The sequence below is a fragment of the Octopus bimaculoides genome, chromosome 21 (assembly GCF_046866305.1).
Source record: "Octopus bimaculoides isolate indiv1 chromosome 21, ASM4686630v1, whole genome shotgun sequence".
In the NCBI taxonomy this organism is placed as follows: domain Eukaryota; kingdom Metazoa; phylum Mollusca; class Cephalopoda; order Octopoda; family Octopodidae; genus Octopus; species Octopus bimaculoides.
Window position 1 is genome coordinate 13,430,349 of NC_142948.1, and position 18,861 is coordinate 13,449,209.

Genomic DNA, 18,861 nt, shown 5'->3' on the forward strand with positions numbered 1-18,861 from the left:
AAATACTTATATATATATATATAGATATATATATACACGGACAGACACAGACACGCGCACACACACACACATAAGATACGTTTGTTGAGCGGTATATACAGGAATGAATAGGACATTGTCAAAAACAGCAGGGGAATATCTCGATCCCAATATGATGAAGAATACGACACAAAAAAAAATATACTAGAAAGAAAATTTTAAATACATATGAATAAAATATCAAAGAAAATTCTGTACTTACCGACTCGAATGGTCGCGGGCAATGCCTTGGTGCTTTGTGATGTTGCCACCAACAGCAGTATACAGAACCACATTTTCTTCACCGCTTGAAATCCTTTTACCAAATCCATATTGAAATCGTACTCCCGGCTTAAAATTTGCTCTCAGCTTTTGGTTTTTTTTTCTTTGGTTAATATATATGTATGAATATATATATATATGTGTGTGAAAAAAAAACTTAGCTGAAGCAGCTACTATATCTGTCTATATATATTTAATAAATATAATATATATACATACAGATATATAGCAGTATTTTAGACGTGTGTATATAAATATATCTGCGAAATGATTATTTAAAATTAAATTTTACTTTGATGCGAATGAAAAATGCTGGCGACACGCGTGTTGAAGTTTAGTGTATGCGATAGTGGGTGCGTGCGTGTGTGTGTGTATTCAAATTACATATGTGTGTTACATGTTTGTGTGTGTGTATATATATATACATTATACATCATTATATAACGTAACAATTACGTCGGTTTCTGTACGTTGATATAAAAAAAGGGAAAAATAATTTTTTTTTCTTTTCAATTAAATTTAGATAATTATCTTTTTTTCCGTTTAATTAAGCACTCAAAATCTTCCGTATTCCCCCATCAAGTGTTTTCACATATTTTTCTTTTTTTTTAAATTTATATATAAAAGCGGCATTTAAAAAACACAATATGTACCTGTGGGGGAATTATATATATATATATATAGTTATACCGATTTATATATATATATATATACACGTATATATATATAATATTTTTACGTTTTATATATATATGGAAGAATTTGCTTTTGACAAAGTTCTTATATGATTTAAAGGAAGAAATTCTTTGCAATCGGTGCTAGAAATAAATCTGTGATCAGAAATATAACATTATGGAAAGTTAAGGAATGCAAATAATAATATGATAGAATTCCTCAAACGGCGAACATGATTGATTTTTTTTTTGTTCTTGTTATCGTTTTAATCCTCCGACTGTAACAAAAATTTTGGTAAAAACATGAGATGTAATATAACAAATAGCCTTCGGTTGAGTTTTTTTTTTCTTCTATGTACGTAAATATCCTTTCCTTCGCCTTTTTTCCTTTTTTTTTTTTTACTTTAGTGTTCCTGCAGCCTTTTGTTTTAATTTTACATATATATATAGGTATATATATATATATATATATATATATATAAATATATATATATGGGTTTGTATAAACGGTGAGAGGGGGAGGAGATAGAAGAGACAACTGGTAGAATATGATGTCTTTTGCTCTCACGTAATTCTGTTGGTGGCTTCTTCGGTCACTCTTTCGCTATTGAAATAAAAACTAAGAGATTCTCTGGGCATTCGAAATTAAAAGTGGGGAAAAATGTAGAGTGTAATGATAATTGTAGTAGTAATAACAATAACAGTAATAAAAATAAGTATTGTTATTATGCTTTTAATATTATTGTTTATTGATGTATTTGTTTATTTGAGTGTTGTTTGTTTATGTTTGTGCTATCCTTCTTTTCTTGCTCGAGAAGAAATTTGTATGCGTAAATGAATGCTTAAAAATTAATCCAAATGCGTGTATACATACGTGAATTCAAATGAATTTTGTTTATGCATATAGTTGTCTTACTTCCTTAATGCATGTATGTATGCGTTCCTGTATAACAAACTATATAGATAGATAGATAGATAGATATATATAGGTGTATGTGATTAATATATCAAAGAGAAACGGCGGGCCAAGTTAGAGAACTATGGTGCCGCTGCTGTTGGTGGTACTGATTAACGATTTACTCCTTGTTAATAATTATGTACTCCTTAAAATGTATTGTTTTGTCTCCGACTGTTAATACCAATATATATATACATATATATATATATATATATATATATATATATATATATATATATATGTTTTATGTCTGTTAGAGAGACACTAACAGACACAGAGAGAGACAGAGTGGGGGAGAGAAAGGGAGAGAGAGAGAGAGAGAGAAAGATTGAAAGAATGAGAGGCCCGTTAGCGTTATGTATGTATGAGCGTTGCAAATCTGTGATACATACACAGATAGACAGATTGATAGACAGACAGAGAGAGAGAGAAAGAGAGAGACAGAGAGAAAGAGACTTAATACGTCTAGTGGAATATGTGTGTGTGTGGTACTGGATGCTGGGCTAGGAATGATAGCGATAGACGTATTTCGTGTTTTTGTTATTTACCTTTCTTCCTAGATACACGTACCTTCTACCCATACCGTGAAACGATCAGAGCAGTATTTTGTCTTGCCTTGTTTTGTTTTTGTATTTTTTTTTTAATATTTGTTTTGTTTTAACAAAATTGTGTCACAAGAAACCGCTAATAATAATAACAATAATAATAGTAGTAGTAATAGTAATAATAATAACAATAATATTAATAGTAATAACAAACGAACATAAATATATAATATTCCTGTTAATAACTATAAAAATGTCTACATCATCATCACCACCACCACCACCACCGTCGCTATTGTATTATTATTATTATTATATGTAATATCAATATATTATTAATATTGTTGTTGTTAATAATAATAACAACAACTTCTAAGATGACGACAGCAAAAAACTACAAGTAATTGTGTAAGGGTGGGTGCGTTTATAAGTAATATATATATATATATAAGCTATATAGATATATGTATGTATGTATATATATGTTACAAATTTCACTTAGAGCTCTATCTCTTCCTATTAGTTGCTTACTCTTTCCCTCTCTTTGTCTCTCTCCTTCAGTAAGTAAGTATATGTATATTATTGTGTTTGTATGTGTATATATTATTAGTATGAGACAGTGTATGTGTGTGTATATATTCCGATTAATGCGTTAGATTCTCCTGCTGCTGCTACTTATTAAAGTTTTTTTCCACCACCATGCGCTTCGCTAGGAGGGGACTACATGAAACTTGGAAGTTAACTGAAAAATATTCTGTTTTCGTTAAGTGGCGGCCAAGCGAGCGGGGTGAAGCGGTGGAGTTTGGGTCGGTGCGTGTGGCGAGGAGGCGAGGTTGGGCGTTTATGTCAACAGGCGGCTCTGAAAGTGTGATGGGCGGGTGGTAGGTAGGTCGGGCGGGCGGGCGGGCGTACAGTTGGCTGGTCGGTTTGCTTGGCTGGTTGGTTGCCTGTATGGATGCTTGGATGGATGGATGGCTGTTTGTTCGTTGGTGTACTTTGGCGACGATGGCGTTGGTGGTGGTGGTGGTAGTGTTGTTGTTGTTGTTGGTGGTGGTGGTGGAGTTTTTTCTTCCCCTTCGTCTCGGTGGAATTGAAAGAGTGGGGTGAGGAGTTTTTCGCGTTTTCGAGCTGTAGTGACAGAGACGACAGTGGCGTATTGGCTGTGGTGGTAGTAGTGGTGGAATTGGTTGGTAGTCGAGACGACGGCGTTGGCGGAGGCGGCAGTGGCTGCTGGTGCTGCTACGACGGTAGTGGTGGTGGTGGTAGTGGTAAAGATGGCGACGGTGATGTTGGGCTTGGTTGTCGTCGGTAGGCTGGAATAAAGAACAGGGGTAGGTGGAGCTGTGAAAATATGTATGCGTTAGCTGTGTACGTTTATGTACATGTATGCGCCTATATGTATGTATGTGTGTGTCTGTGTGTCTGTGTGAGTGCGGTATTTTGTTTTGTATTACTTTTTTATGAAATTTCTTTGTTTGTTGTTGTAATGCTGGGTAGGAGGGAAGTAGCAAAGCGAGGCGTGCAAGAACCGAATAGAAAAATTATATGTAACAAGACTTTGGAAGGAGTGGGAGTGTGTGCGTGTGTGTGTGTCTGGATGTCTATATGTATGAAGGGAGGGGGAGAGAGTCTGAGTGACAGACAGACAGACAGAAAATAAGAGAGAGAGAGAGAGAGAGAGAGAGAGGGAGAGAGAAAGAGAAAGTGAAAGAAGGGGAAGATACAATGTACACAAGGAATAAAAGTAAATCGCAAACGCGATTTCGAAAGATCTATGGAACGAAATAAGATCGAAGAGAGACAATTTGAGATGCGGAAAAATTATCGAAATGACAACCACGAACAGGTGGACAAAAAGAAAACAAAAAGTAAAAAGAAAACGAAACTAAACAAAAAATGCAAAACAATAACAATTGTTGTAAGAACAACTACAACAATATCAACATTGTTGACCGTAACTAAATAGAAATACAGACGGAGAAAGATTGCAAGAAGGAAAGAAAGAAAGAAAAAGACTCGAAGAAGGTAAGACTGTAAGAAAGAACGGAAGAATGATAGACAGGCATATAGCTAGAGATAGATAGAAAGATAGATAGATATTGATAGACAGGGATGGACAGATAGATAGATAGATAGATAGATAGATAGATAAATAGTGAAACAGGCAGTGATATAGACAGACAGATAGAAAACAGAGACGAAGTAGCTGAAGCGAGTTAGGTAGGAAGCAAGGAATAAAGGCTCGTAGAAAAAGTGGAAAATTGTTGAAGTATATACATATATATATATTCATGCAGAAGTGAAGAACGAAAGCAAAAGTAAACAAAAGCCTTCGAGACCTCTTTGCAAAGATTAAGAACACCAATAACAATAATAGCGAAAATAGTAATAATAACAATAATAATAATAACAATAATAATAACAATAATAATAACAATGATAATGACAATAATAAATATAACAAACACCAAAACGGGCTCTTGTAGTAGTAGTAGTAGTAGTAGTAGTAGTAGTAGTAGAATTGCGGTGCTGTTTTTTTTTTTTTTTTTGGTTTGTTTTACTTATATTTAAATTTGGATTTTTTGGTTTCGTTTCTAAAAGTGGTTTCGCTAGCGATTTTTATATTAATGCTGCTATAATAATTTTTGTCCGTGTTGTTGTTGTTGTTGTTGTTGGTGTTGTCGTAATTGTTGTTGTTGTTGCAGCTGCTGCTACTGCTATTTGAAGTTTGCAAAAAAAAAAAATTTTTTTAAATAATAAAAATAATCTAAGAGTCGAAGCAAATGAAGAGGTGGAGATTTCAGTTGCGTGCAGCGGGCGAAAGAGAGGAGTTTATTAAACGGGGAGAAAGATAGAGAAAGAAAGAGAGAGACTGTGTGAGCGATTGAGTGAATGAGTGAGTGAGAAAGAAGGAGAAAATGATGGTGAGAAAGAGAGCGACATATAATAAGGGGCAGCTAAGAAGTTCGTATAAAATTAGTTGATGCAGTGAGTGTATGTATGTATATGGTCCGTGTATGTTTGTGTATAAGTGTGCGTTAGTGAGGTTGAATATATTCAACAGGAGAGAAAGAGTATTGAGAGGACGGAGAAAATGAATGATGAATGAATGAGTTGCTTAAAGGAATGAGTGAGTGACACGGGCAAGGATTTCCACTTGTTGCTGTATTATTTACCTGTTGCGCTACTTAGATTTTTGGTCTTTTGCCTCTGTCTGTTTACTTTTATATCCCCAAAATATTTTACCAAAATAATGCTTTTATATTCCTAAAACAATAAGTAATATAATTACCAAATACTAACGTATGTCCAATCTTATTAATTACTATTAATAATATACTGCTAATATTATTATTATGACAAATAATTTTCAAACGTGTATATATATATATAGAGGAATATTTAACATTTATCAGACTTTTTTGTAAATATTGTTTATATCATCTAATCAGATTATTATTATTATTATTATTGGCGGCGAGCAGACTGATACGGAACATGCCGGTCAAAGTGCTTAGCGGCATTTCGTCCGTCATTATGTTCTGAGTTGAAATTCCGTCGAGGTCGACTTTGCCTTTCATTCTTTCGGAGGTCGATAAATTAAGTACCAGGCAAGTACTGGGGTCGATATAATCGACAAGTCCACACACCCCACATATCTGAGACCTTTGTGCCTCCAGTAGAAAGGATTACTATTATTATTATTATTATTATTTGTCGTAATTACACGGGAAGGCATTAAGATTAATTAAGAGTTCATGTATATATTTATAGATATGTCACTTAAACTTGTAAACGATCAGCTACTTTAAATGTATCGAGGCTAAAGCTATGCTTAAATGACACGCACCAATCGCATATTTTATGACTCTTTATTAAAAATGTATAAGTTTTCAGTAAATTGACAGACATATAAATGCTTGTCTCTCAATGATCACAAATGCATGTGAGGGAGGATCTATCATAAATCTATAGTCGTATTTAGATGTCGATATTCGATTAACTAGATAGATACCCAAGTAGTAGAATATAAGCAGTAGATGTAGATTTAAACTTTTAATATTGTAAGTGATTAGATGTTACGCCTACTTACATACACACAAACATTATATCTGTATAGTTTCCCTCTATGTGTTTGTGTGTCCGCATGCAAACCAGTACGATTATTAGTAAAATATTATAAAACTTATGTAATTCCATTTCTTTACAAGTGCGGGTGTGTGTGTATGTATCTGTGTGAATGTATGGATGGGCGTAATTTGTAATTATATATATTTATGTATATATATATATATATATATATATACACATATATACAAATATATATATACATATATATAGATACATACACATACATATATATATATATATATGCATACACATATATACACACATATATACATATATATATATACATATATATAGATACATACACATACATATATATATGCATACACATATATACACACATATATATACACATAATATATATATATATATATGTATATATATATATATATATATACATACACATACATACATATTTACATACATATGTATATATATATATACCAACATGCATATATATATACATATATATATATGTATATACATATACATGCATACATGTATATATATATATATATATATACATACTTATGTATATATATTTATGTATATACATATTTGTGTGTGCGTGTATATATATACATGTGTGTGTGTGTGTGTGTGTGTGTGTGTGTGTGTGTGTGTGTGTGTGTGTGTGTGTATGCATGCATGTATGATTTTGGTAAGAATTCCGGCTATTATTATTATATTATTGAATATATTGTCTCCATCTGAATACCACATTTATATATATATATATATATATATATATATTAAAATAAGTATTAGTTTTCTATTAGATCACAAAATTCTTATAACTAATCCTCATACAGCCACTCACACATACAGACATGCCTACATACATAGTTCTATCTATATATGTGTATAATTTACTAGGAAATCAACACACGTTCCCCTCTGAGACTTATTTTTATTACACAGCGTATTCTGGAACTCGATATATATATATATATATATATATATATATATATATATATATATATATATATATATAAAAGATAGAAAGATGTGTATATAAGTGCATATACAACAACATTGGTTTAATTTTAATTCGTCCTAAGAGGTCTCTTTCGTTGCGTTTTTGTTTTGTTTAGTATTTTTTTTTAGCTGATAAACAACATTACAAATGTGTGTGCAGCAGAAAACTACATTGTCAGTCATTCGCTCGCTCTCTCTACTCTCGTAAACACCGCTAGTAGTAGTAGTAGTAGTATAGTAATAGTTGTAGTAGTAGTTTTCTTTATTTTTTTAGTTCTTGCGTTAGGTTTAACCGAAGATTCTCGCGCTGCTGCTGGCGATGGCGATCGTAGCCGCCGTCGTTGTAGCAGCAGTAGAAGCAGCATTGGCAGCAGTAGTAGTAGTAGGGTACAAGTGATTGTATTGGCGCTACTGTTGCTATTCTTGTTGCTGCTGTAGTTGCTGTTGATATTATAAAGCGGGGTGGAGTGCTGCTGATGTGTTGATGTTGTTCTTGCTGATGTCACTACAGTTGTTGAGTCTATAACTGTTGTTGTTGTTGTTTATGGAGATTGATGCGGGTATTTTGTTCCCATGTGAACTTGTGTGTATGTCTGTCTGTTATCACTGAATCTATTGTTGAAGTTGTGGCGTTCGTGCTTGTTATTTCTATGCCTACTTATAACTATTGATGATGCGGTTGTTTTTTGACGTTAGATTTTTGTTTTATATTATTTTAACGTTGGGTAAGTATAGAAATATCTCTAGATTACTCTCTCTTTTATCTCTTCAGTAATTTTTCTTGCCGGTTTAAACGTTATTGTTGTTGCTACTACTGTTTCCCCTTCTATCGTCTGTTCAATTTCTCCTTGTAAGAATTTTTTATTAATCTATTGTAGTTCATGCTTCTTTCTTTTTTTTCATTTTCTGTGCTTATTATAATCCTTGCTACACTATTTTCGTAATTATTAATGTTGTTTATGACCACAATGATGGTAGTACAGCTATTGTTCTAGCTTCTACTTATTTCTTCCGTGTATTCCCCATCCCTCGTTACTATTGTTATTCTAGCTGATACTAGTTGTAACCCACACTATCTAGGGTACGTTGGAATCGTTAGCTTCCCTTAACCCTTCTTGTATCGTCGTTGTACTTAACGTTTCTAGCTTTTTACTACATTTTCTACATTATCGTCTGCATCATTCATTTTTTCCCCTTTGTTTTTCTTCCTTGGCTTTGTACTTCTTCCTCGTCTCGCCTCTGATGCACCTGTCTTTTTTCATCGTCTATCTTCTTTGTGTCTCTCTAAGGTCCCACCAAAATCTAAGTCCTTATTTCCTTTCCTTTGCGTTCCTCTTTATTACTTGCAAACCTATTGTAAACACCATGTAATTATCGCTGGTGTTAATGTTATTAGCACTGCGTTACGGAAGGCATTCTTTCCAACCGTGTTTGTTTGTTTGTTTATCCGTGGACAAAATATCTCAAGAAATGCTGAATGGATTCGGATAAAACTTTCAGAGATGTTTGGCCTCATGACTGGTACGATTTGGGGATCAATCCGGTACCGGACAAGGATTCTGGATTATTTTTCCTGTTTTCTTTTTCTTTTAAATTTTTGAGAGTGGTCGAGCTCATTTTTAATATTCTCGTTTGTGAGAACAGTGGAGTTTATTTCCGATATCCTCATTTTAAAAATCATATCCGGCTAATCGTTGAGAGGATGTTGGGGTTAATTTGGCGGAGGTTTGCGCTCTCTGAGTGTTCTTGTTGTTATTATTATTATTATTGCTACAACAGTTCTTGCTAAAGATAACGTTCGTAATTATTAGAAATTACTGCAGTTATTCTTAACTTTTAACGTCGTTATTGTTGATGCTTACTGCAGCCGCTGATAACACTGTTGCTGCTACTGTAGGCTGTCCATCAAAATAGTCGAGACTTTTCGGGTTTTCTCTCTCTACAAACTTCTGTTGCATAACATTTTTGACAGATTAAACCAGACCATATCGAATGAAAGGAAAGTATATTCATATAAATGCACATACCCCATATAAATATATATATATGAACAACTATGGACCCAAGTACACTTTACACCGCTACCATTTTCACTTACTACTTAAAATGTGGTTGGAGAGTTTAGTTTAAAATATATCATGTATGAAGACTGGAGGTAATTACTCGTGTCCGGTCGTTTTTATTGTTGTTATTATATTTCTGTTGTTCTGATTTATATTGTTTTTTTTTTCTAATTAGAAACACATTCGTTTGAAAATTAAATATTTCATTTTAATGCTAAACGTTCACATTCACTACACACACACACACACACACACACACACACACACACACACACACACACACACACACACACACATATATATATAATTTGTTACTGATTATCCTTTTGTTTTATCGTTAATATGCTTGACACTTTAAAAAACGTTTAGTTCCATAAATTATTGAACGCTTGAATCCTATTTCTACTTCAATTTCCTTGCATCCTAGTCCCATCTTTATTCTAACAATTCCTCGCTCTCACAAGCAGCTAATGTAGATGTAGTTTCAAAAGAAATTGTTAAGTAATATGTGTATAAAAAATATAAAAAGTTAGCATCTATTGTTAGTTTCTTCTCTAAGTTTATTATTGTCAAGATTATTATCATTGTTATTATTTAGTAGTAGTAGTAGTAGAAGTAGTAGTAGTAAAGATATTAATAGTTACCTTTGGAAATACTTAATCGACGCTGGTCTTCTGTTGCGGAACTTTCTTTTCGCTATAACGTTCGCTCAGTCACATATAGAAACGGAAGTTGATTTCGGAAAATTTCACACTCAAAAGCGAAAGAAATGAAGGCAAATTATTATTTACATAAAACTTCTTGTTTTTCTTTTCTTTTTCTGTTCACAATCCTTTCTTCCTTTTTTATGTTCAACTTTGTTAAATTTGTTCACTATTTTTTTTTTATATTTTTTTTTGTTAATTCAAATTTTTTTCAATTTTTTTTAAATGATTGTTTTTATATTTTTAAAATAACAATTGGTATTAATAAAATCAATGGTATAAAAAATGCTCAGAATATTTTTTGTATTTTTTTTTTTTTTGTTAAATTAAAAAAAGTTTGGATATAAAAAAAGTTTACAAATAATACACTCACTTGAAAATAACTGTTAGTTAAACCTCACTAACTTATATAGATATATATGCATCTACATATATATTAAATCCTCACTGAAATATAATATACACACAGCACAACAGAACACACACACGTCTGTTCACACACGCAGAGGTGAAGATCACGCGTTCGCATACAACACACGCAGCTGCAACTACAAGAACACACGAGTGCCAAACTCAACTGAAATACCCAAACTGATGATCGGTAGTACAATGTAGTATAATAATGGAAACTTTATTAGTATGCCGCTTAATTAATTATTTAAATTTCCCGTTATTTAAGGAGTGTCAGTGAGGAGTATAGTGAGGTTTAAAGTGAGGCAATCTTCAACATGACAGTGGATGTCTACGAAATTGATATAAGTTTGTTGTAAATGTTCTTTCTGTTCCTCTTCTTTCGTCGTCAGCTTACACACACACTCATATATATATATATATATATATATATATATATGTATGCTCTGTAATTTGTAATTATCTTGCTGCTTTTATTTTATTATACTTCTTGGTGGGTGTGTGTATGTTTATAAGATTTGTTTAAAGTGGTAAGATCGGACTGGATTTTTTTTCGTTCGTTTCTTTATTTCTTCCTTCTTCTATATACTCATTCCTCTCTTTCTTCAAACGGACTGGACTAGCTGACCTGAAAAATAAATGAAAATCTATTAATATCGATTCAAGTATTTCTTTTTTTTTTTTTTTTATTAAAAATAAATAAATATAACCCATCCATTTTATATAAACAGAGAAGCACACTTCGTAACCATATAATTTTGGGTTACAGACCCACTGCGCGGCGTCATGTACAGGCGCCTTCAACTGTATAGCATATATATATATATATATATATATATATATATATATATATATATATATATATAATGTATATAGTTTAAATTTTCAAAAAGGAAAAGATGAAGGCAGATGAGGGAACAATGGAAAAGTCATTGAGGTTTCGAGCCTATGCTCTTTGACAGAAAGGGATGCGGGCTGAAAAAATGAAGAATGTAAATAAAAAAAAAATTTTTAAACCGTGAGAGAAAAAAATGATGAAATAACCTATATATATGTGTGTGTGTGTGTGTGTTGTTTCTTCCTCCACCAACTGTTGCTGGTTTACTTATCCTCCAGTAACTTAGCGGTTTGACAAAACAACCGATAGCTTCAGCATCAGACTTAGCGATTAAACAAAGGATACGATTAGTTAGAATAAACATTTCGAGTCAGTGCCCCAACATGGCCACAGTCCAATGAAAGAAACCAAGGAAAAATAAATAAATGAGCGGCACATCTGTATGTGTGTGTGTGATTAATCAGTGAGAAAATTAAAAAAGCAAAAAAAAAGCACCATTAATAGTCAGCAAACATCGGGACGTGGTAGAATCGTTAGCGTATCGTCCAAAAATAGCTACATATTTTCTTGTTCTTGACATTCTGAGTTCAAATTCTACTGAGGTGGACTCTGTCTTTTTTTTTTTTTTTTCAGAGATCAATAACATACGAACCAGTCAAGTACCAGGGTCGACGTAATCGACGTAATCGACTTGCCCCCTCACTCTCAAAACTGTTGGCCTTTTTCAAGATTTGAAATAATCAGTGGTCAGTGAGTGGTTGAAAAAAAAAAGATGAGGTTTCGAGAAAACACAGGTTCTACTTGTTCAGTTGACAGACTGGCCAATATCCCGACTTATAAAATCTATCCCTTCTTAAAAAGAGGAAGACAAAGAGCTAGATTAAGTCAAACTGAGGAAATGAGACTTGTCATACTGGTACGCGAGTTTGTGATCTAGGGCACCCATTGGCCGGCTGAAAGGAATGCTGGTGGACAAAGCCAGGTGATGAGATAAAAGGAAACTTATGAGTCAGGAGTGCCTCAATGAAGGTCAATTTTTAACCACGTAATTTCGGGTTCAACCTTACTACGCAACGCCTGAAGGAAAGTGTCTTACCGGCCCGAGAGGTTCAGTGCCTTGTGTGCGAATTTAGCTGGTAGAATCTGTTAAGAATTCTGTCATCAGTATTTATATATGTGTATGTATACTTTTGCGTTTGAACTTGTCTCCCCAAAACTAATTGACAACAAGTGTTGGTATCTTTATGTTCTTGTAACTTAGAGGGTCAGCAAAAGAGACCGACAGAAATACATTCTATAGACAATTTCTTTCGAATAAAATCCTTCAAGGCGATGCCCCAGCGTGGCCATTGTTCAATGTGTAACACAATTTTGAAAAATAAATAAGTGTATGTGTACCAATGTAAAAGAGTGACATTAACTGCCAGCAAATATGGCGACGAGGGAGCAGACTCGTTCGTGAGCCGGACAAGATATTTATCAGCATTTCTAGTTCACATTGCACTGAAACCGACTGAGATCATTTTTCAGAGGTCGATAAAATAAGTACAAATCACGTGATGTAATCAACGTGTTCCCACCCAACACAAAAAATTACTGGCTTTGTGCCCAAATTAGAAACGGTCAGCAAATGAATAAAAGAAGACCAGAATTTCTGAACAGTAAAAAGTCTATGACTAATAGACCAGCTAGCCCTTGCCTACTAATGTTATCGGCTCTTTTTGATAAAATCCTTTCGGAGTCGATGAAATTAAGTATCAGTGAAACAGTGGAGGTCGATGTAATCAATTATCCTCCTCCCCAAATTTCAGGACTTGTGCTTATTCAGGGAAGAATATTAATAGCATAAGACACAGCGGCAAGCAAGCAAAATCGTTAGCATATCGGACAAAATGCCTTGCGGTGAGTTCAAATTCCAGCAAAGTCAAATTTACATTTTATCCTTTCGGGATCGCTGAAATAAAACACCCACCTAGTGTTGGGGGGGGGGGAAGGGATCCATAAAATCGGCTTGCCCTTTCCCTCAAAATTGCTGTCCTTATGCCAAAAAATAAAATAATAATAATAAATGAATGTTTTTAGAAAAGTGGTCTTTTACACTCCATGAAATTTTAAGAAGTGAGTGGAGTGAAAAATAATACTTTAAAAGAGAGATCTATTAAACTGAAGGAGAGTGAGGGCTTGTGTGGAGTAAAGATATATAAATAAAATGGAGTCCTATCAGGTCGAGTGAGAGTGATGATGTGGGTGGAGGAAAGCAACATTAAGGAAGAGAGTGAGTGAATGTTTCAAGAAAAAATTCTGGGTTTGATAAACCGTAACTGTTGACGGCGCGCCCCAGTATAGATAGAGTCCGATGTTTCAAATCTCCGAAATAATAGTTTCAAATTTTGACATTGGATCAGTAGTTTCTGACTGGAAATGAAAGTGGATTACATCGATCCCCAGTACTTCACTGGTACTTATTTTATTGACTCCGAAATGAAGAAATGAAAGATTGACCTTGATGGAACTTGACCTCAAAACACGAAGATAGATGAAACACCGCTCAGTATTCTGTTCTGCATGTTAACGGTTCTATGAGTTCACCGTCTTAAGGAAACCTCTAAAATAAGACGATACTTTGTTTCAGTCGCGATCATATTACAGCCAGAGATAAACTGCTGGTCAATCGACGTGTCAATGTGATTTCAATTCCTACTCGAATTACATTCACATCCAGTTTAAAATCGTCCCAATCAAAAACACCATTGATGACTTTACTGGTGTATGAAAATCGAATATTTTGTTTCGGTTAGTTAACCGGAGACGATTGATTCAACTGTCCTAGAGGTACTGAAATCCAAGATACAATCCAACGCATTACTTCTGCTTATAGAAGCCCAAATTATCACTTAAAATATTTACGGTATAACAAAAATGACAAAGAATTACGTTGAGCTACCTATATATATAAACAGATATAATGTAACTTAAAATAAGTAATTATGTAGTGAGATATATTCATACATAGCATCACGCTAAGTAAACGACAATAATTGAATAATTACAGAGTTTCTTCCATAAAAGACTCGCGAATTCCGTAACCATATGCTTGCGTGACTTGTTAGTCTAAACATGTAACATGGAAATATTCATTTCCTGAAAATAATATTTATACGCAAGATAAGCTTTCGACCAACTTACAGTTTCCTTTATGTCGCCATTTTCATGTTTTATAACTCTACTCCGGTCTGCGAATGTCTACATGTTCCACAAAGAAAAAAAGAAAAAAAAAAGGAAAATCTAATGACTCTTGTAATTGGATTCATAAATCCTAGTGGATATCTTTATATTTGGAACACGCGTGAGGGATGTTTTGTCAACCAATAATTTACAAATTATATTTAAATCCCTAGGAAATGAGATCAATTAAACCGACCATTAAATGGCCAGATTCTAAATTAATCGTTTCCAAGTCAACATGATTTCCTCTATTTGCTTACACATTCCGATAGCAATATCAGCTGAATTTCTTGTGAATCAAAGCCGTAGTCTTAAAATACATAGCACTTAAGAGTAGAATGGATCTCCGTCGGTTTCGACTGAGTATTCAGTTATTCGATCAAATGAAGTATATGTTTTTGTATTAACCCATTACCTCCCATAATTATATTAACTAGAATTTCTTTTATGAAACTTTGATTTCTAGCATAAAACAGCCTTAGAAACACGCTGGAATGATCAAAATAACATTTTAAATAGAATTAAACGAAATTTTGAGTGAAAAATTCGCAAACCTCATTTGAATATCAGAGAAATTGTTGTTGTTGTTGGCACTCCGTCGCTTACGACGTCGAGGGTTCCAGCTGATCCGATCAACGGAACAGCCTGCTCGTGAAATTAACGTGCAAGTGGCTGAGCACTCCACAGACACGTGTACCCTTAACGTAGTTCTCGGGGATATTCAGCGTGACACAGTGTGACAAGGCTGACCCTTTGAATTACAGGTACAACAGAAACAGGAAGAATGAGTGAGAGAGAGTTGTGGTGAAAGAGTACAGCAGGTTTCGCCACCATCCCCTGCCGTAGCCTCGTGGAGCTTTAGGTGTTTTCGCTCAATAAACACTGACAACGCCTGGTCTGGGAATCGAAACCGCGATCTTACGACCCGAGTCCGCTGCCCTAACCACTGGGCCATTGAGCCTCCATCAGAAAAATATATCTAGTAGATATAGCAAAAAGGTTAGATATGTGTAAATATTGACAGATAATTACGAAATTTCTAATTTTTAAGTGATCTCATATGAGATCACTGGTAGGTAAAGGGTTAATGTTTAAGCGACGAAGTATGCTGCTGGCACGTGTAACCATAACGTAATCCTTAGAGGAATCAACATGATAAAGGACACAGTGTGAAATTGCCGGTTTATGGCCGTGTACAATGACTTTTACGGGATTATAAAGAGTGTCTGCCCACTCTGTTTTGCTTTACCGAAGTAAGCAAAAGATGTCATAGAACCCCGGATCACGTCAATATAAAACGAGATTCTTAACCATTGTGCCAATATGAGATAAAAACAAAAATCAACAGCGGAACTGTCGATTGAACCCTGGACCTCTTGATTGTGAAATTAGCTTCTTAAACATTCTGCTAACATCAGATAAACAAGGAAAACAATGAGGGGACTGTCGATCGAATCCGAGAACTCGCGAATGTAAAGTCACTTTCTTAACCATTTTGCCAACATAACAAAGTTAAAAACAATGACGGGACAGTCATTGCTAGAGCGCTTTTGATGAACGGTCTGGTCGATTAAAGGAAATGCAGGAGTTTAATACAAAAAAAAAAAAGGAAAAAAATCTTTCGAAATAAAAGTTGTGTCTGAAGAAGCAATCAATAATCCGGTATCTTACTCAGCAGGGATCGAAGTGACAATAACGATCAGGAAGTTTCCAACACTAGACTGAATCACAAACACTATTTCGTAGCATCATTCTCCTCTAATTTGACGGGTTCAAATTTCGCTGGGTTGGGTATTCCCTTTCATCCGTCAAAAATACAAAAATCATTAACTTTAATTATTATTAATCATTAGAGCTAACGATTATTTTCTTCATTAGGTGAGCAATTTTAATTAACTAACAACGATCTCCCTTTATTTGCTGACTATACTATGATGCTCCCTCACTTAACTGCATGTTCTTTATGCAGAAGGCAACACTAGGTTATTATTTTTGTTATGTTACTTTTCTTCGCGGCATTTCTCTTTTCATCGTTCGGCTAATTCGAATGAGTGAATATTTGACCAGGTGAGTGCAACACGATTTGACAAGGAGAGTGAATGAATGGGCGAGTACGTGTGCGAGTGTGAAAAATGTGTGGGCCTATATATATGCGCATACGTATGAATGTGAGCGTATGCTGAAGTGATAGTAAATGAATGAGAGTTTATGGTGATAGTTGAGTGAATGATTAATCGGCCGGGTGAATACGTGGGAACATGAGATCGAATGGACAACTGGATTTGTGAACGAGTGGATGAGAGCGGGTAAAATAGACAGAAAGGATGAAGAGTTCAAAGAAAACAGAGCGACTGAGTGAGAGAAGAGATATTATGAATGAGAAATATAGTAGAAAGAGACGAGGTGGTGTTACACACGGCTTGAATTAACAGAGGATATGAAGAAAGTGAAAGAGAAAGCAAGAGATAACAGAATGGTGCGTTAATGAAGGCAGTAACTAAACGCAAGAAATCTCGCTTGGAATGAATGATAAAAAGGCAGAAGGAGAAGCACGAAGGAACAGCACAAAAAATGACGGAGGGGGGGAAGGGGGGAGGGATTGAGAGGGAGGAGGAGAGAGAGAGAAGGAGAGAGAGAGAAGGAGAGAGAGAGAAGGAGAGAGAGAGAAGGAGAGAGAGAGAAGGAGAGAGAGAGAAGGAGAGAGAGAGAAGGAGAGAGAGATAGAGGAGGAGGAGAGAGAGATAGAGGAGGAGGAGAGAGAGAGAGGAGGAGGAGAGAGAGAGAGGAGGAGGAGAGAGAGAGAGGAGGAGGAGAGAGAGAGAGGAGGAGGAGAGAGAGAGAGGAGGAGGAGAGAACGGAAGGGCGATGGCGAACGAGGGAGGAGTGGAGCAGGAGAAAACGGAGGGAGAAGAAAATATAAACAAAGATTGTGAGAGAAAGACAATGATTTAGTTGAAAAGGTCACAAATAAACGATGTGTGTGTATATATGAGTACGTTTATATAATATGTGTGTGTGTGTGTGTAAGCATACATACAAATAAATGCTTACACACACACACAAAATGACAAAGACAGAAGGCCAATGGACATGTTTATAATCATTAGTATGTACACTTAGTTTAACTCACATAAGCAACGAAGAATATACACCCCAATTTCTGGCAATTATACAAACAGAAGTATTAAACATACAGTGCTACATACATTGACATACTCTTTTACTTGCTACAATCATTGCATTGCAAACAGCCATCAAAAGAAAAGACACCGTCTCCAACCGCTGTCAACTTAAATATCGATGTAGTCACACGTACACACATACATGTTTATATGCATGCAGGCACACATACACACACATGTATGTATGCATACGCGCACATACACATTTATATACACACATTGACATATATATATATATATATATATATATATATACACGCGCGCGCACGCAGAGATTGTGCGAATGTGTCTGTGTATTTTTATTAAACGTTAGAAGTTGTAATGGGAAGGTGCATCGCTTAGTGGTTAGAGTAAACGGCTCATGGTTGTAAAGTCGTGAGTTCGATACCCTGGGTTACATATTGTCCTTGAATATAACGTTTTATCTTATGTTGCTGCAGTCCACTCTGTTAGCAAAGATGAGTTGTACATGGATTTCAATGGGCCAGCTTTGTTACATTCCGTGTGACTCTGGTTCTCCTGGAGAACTACGTTAAGCGTACGCATGCCTGTGGAGTGCTCATCTACTTACACGTTATTTTCTCCAGCGGGCTGTTCCGTTGATCGGATCAACTGGCACATTCGTCGTCGTAACCGACGGAGTGCCAGTTTCAGACGTTACAGTTTCAACGGCAGAGGGTTCCTTCTATTGGCACTTTTAAATTTGCTTCAGATTACGGAGAATACGTTTATATTGATCGACTAAAATGATAAATACCATTCTCTCTGAATTGTTCTAGAATAAATTATGAAAGCAATTCCAATAATGCGTATTTTTCAAATATTGTGCTTGTTTAGCAGATTAATGCATGAATA

At 34.8% G+C, this 18,861-nt stretch overlaps 1 long non-coding RNA gene across 4 annotated transcripts in view; it reads right to left on the reverse strand.

Moving 5' to 3' along the window:
- LOC149131495 (uncharacterized) overlaps window positions 1-18,861 on the reverse strand; it is a 656,010-nt gene that overhangs the window by 532,100 nt on the left and 105,049 nt on the right. For all 4 annotated transcript variants that reach the window (XR_016237749.1, XR_016237747.1, XR_016237750.1 and 1 more), the window contains exons 2-3: window positions 10,291-11,389; window positions 242-3,790 (exon numbers count right to left, since the gene is read on the reverse strand). This is a non-coding gene — a long non-coding RNA (uncharacterized LOC149131495). The remainder of the gene's footprint in view (window positions 1-241; window positions 3,791-10,290; window positions 11,390-18,861) is intronic.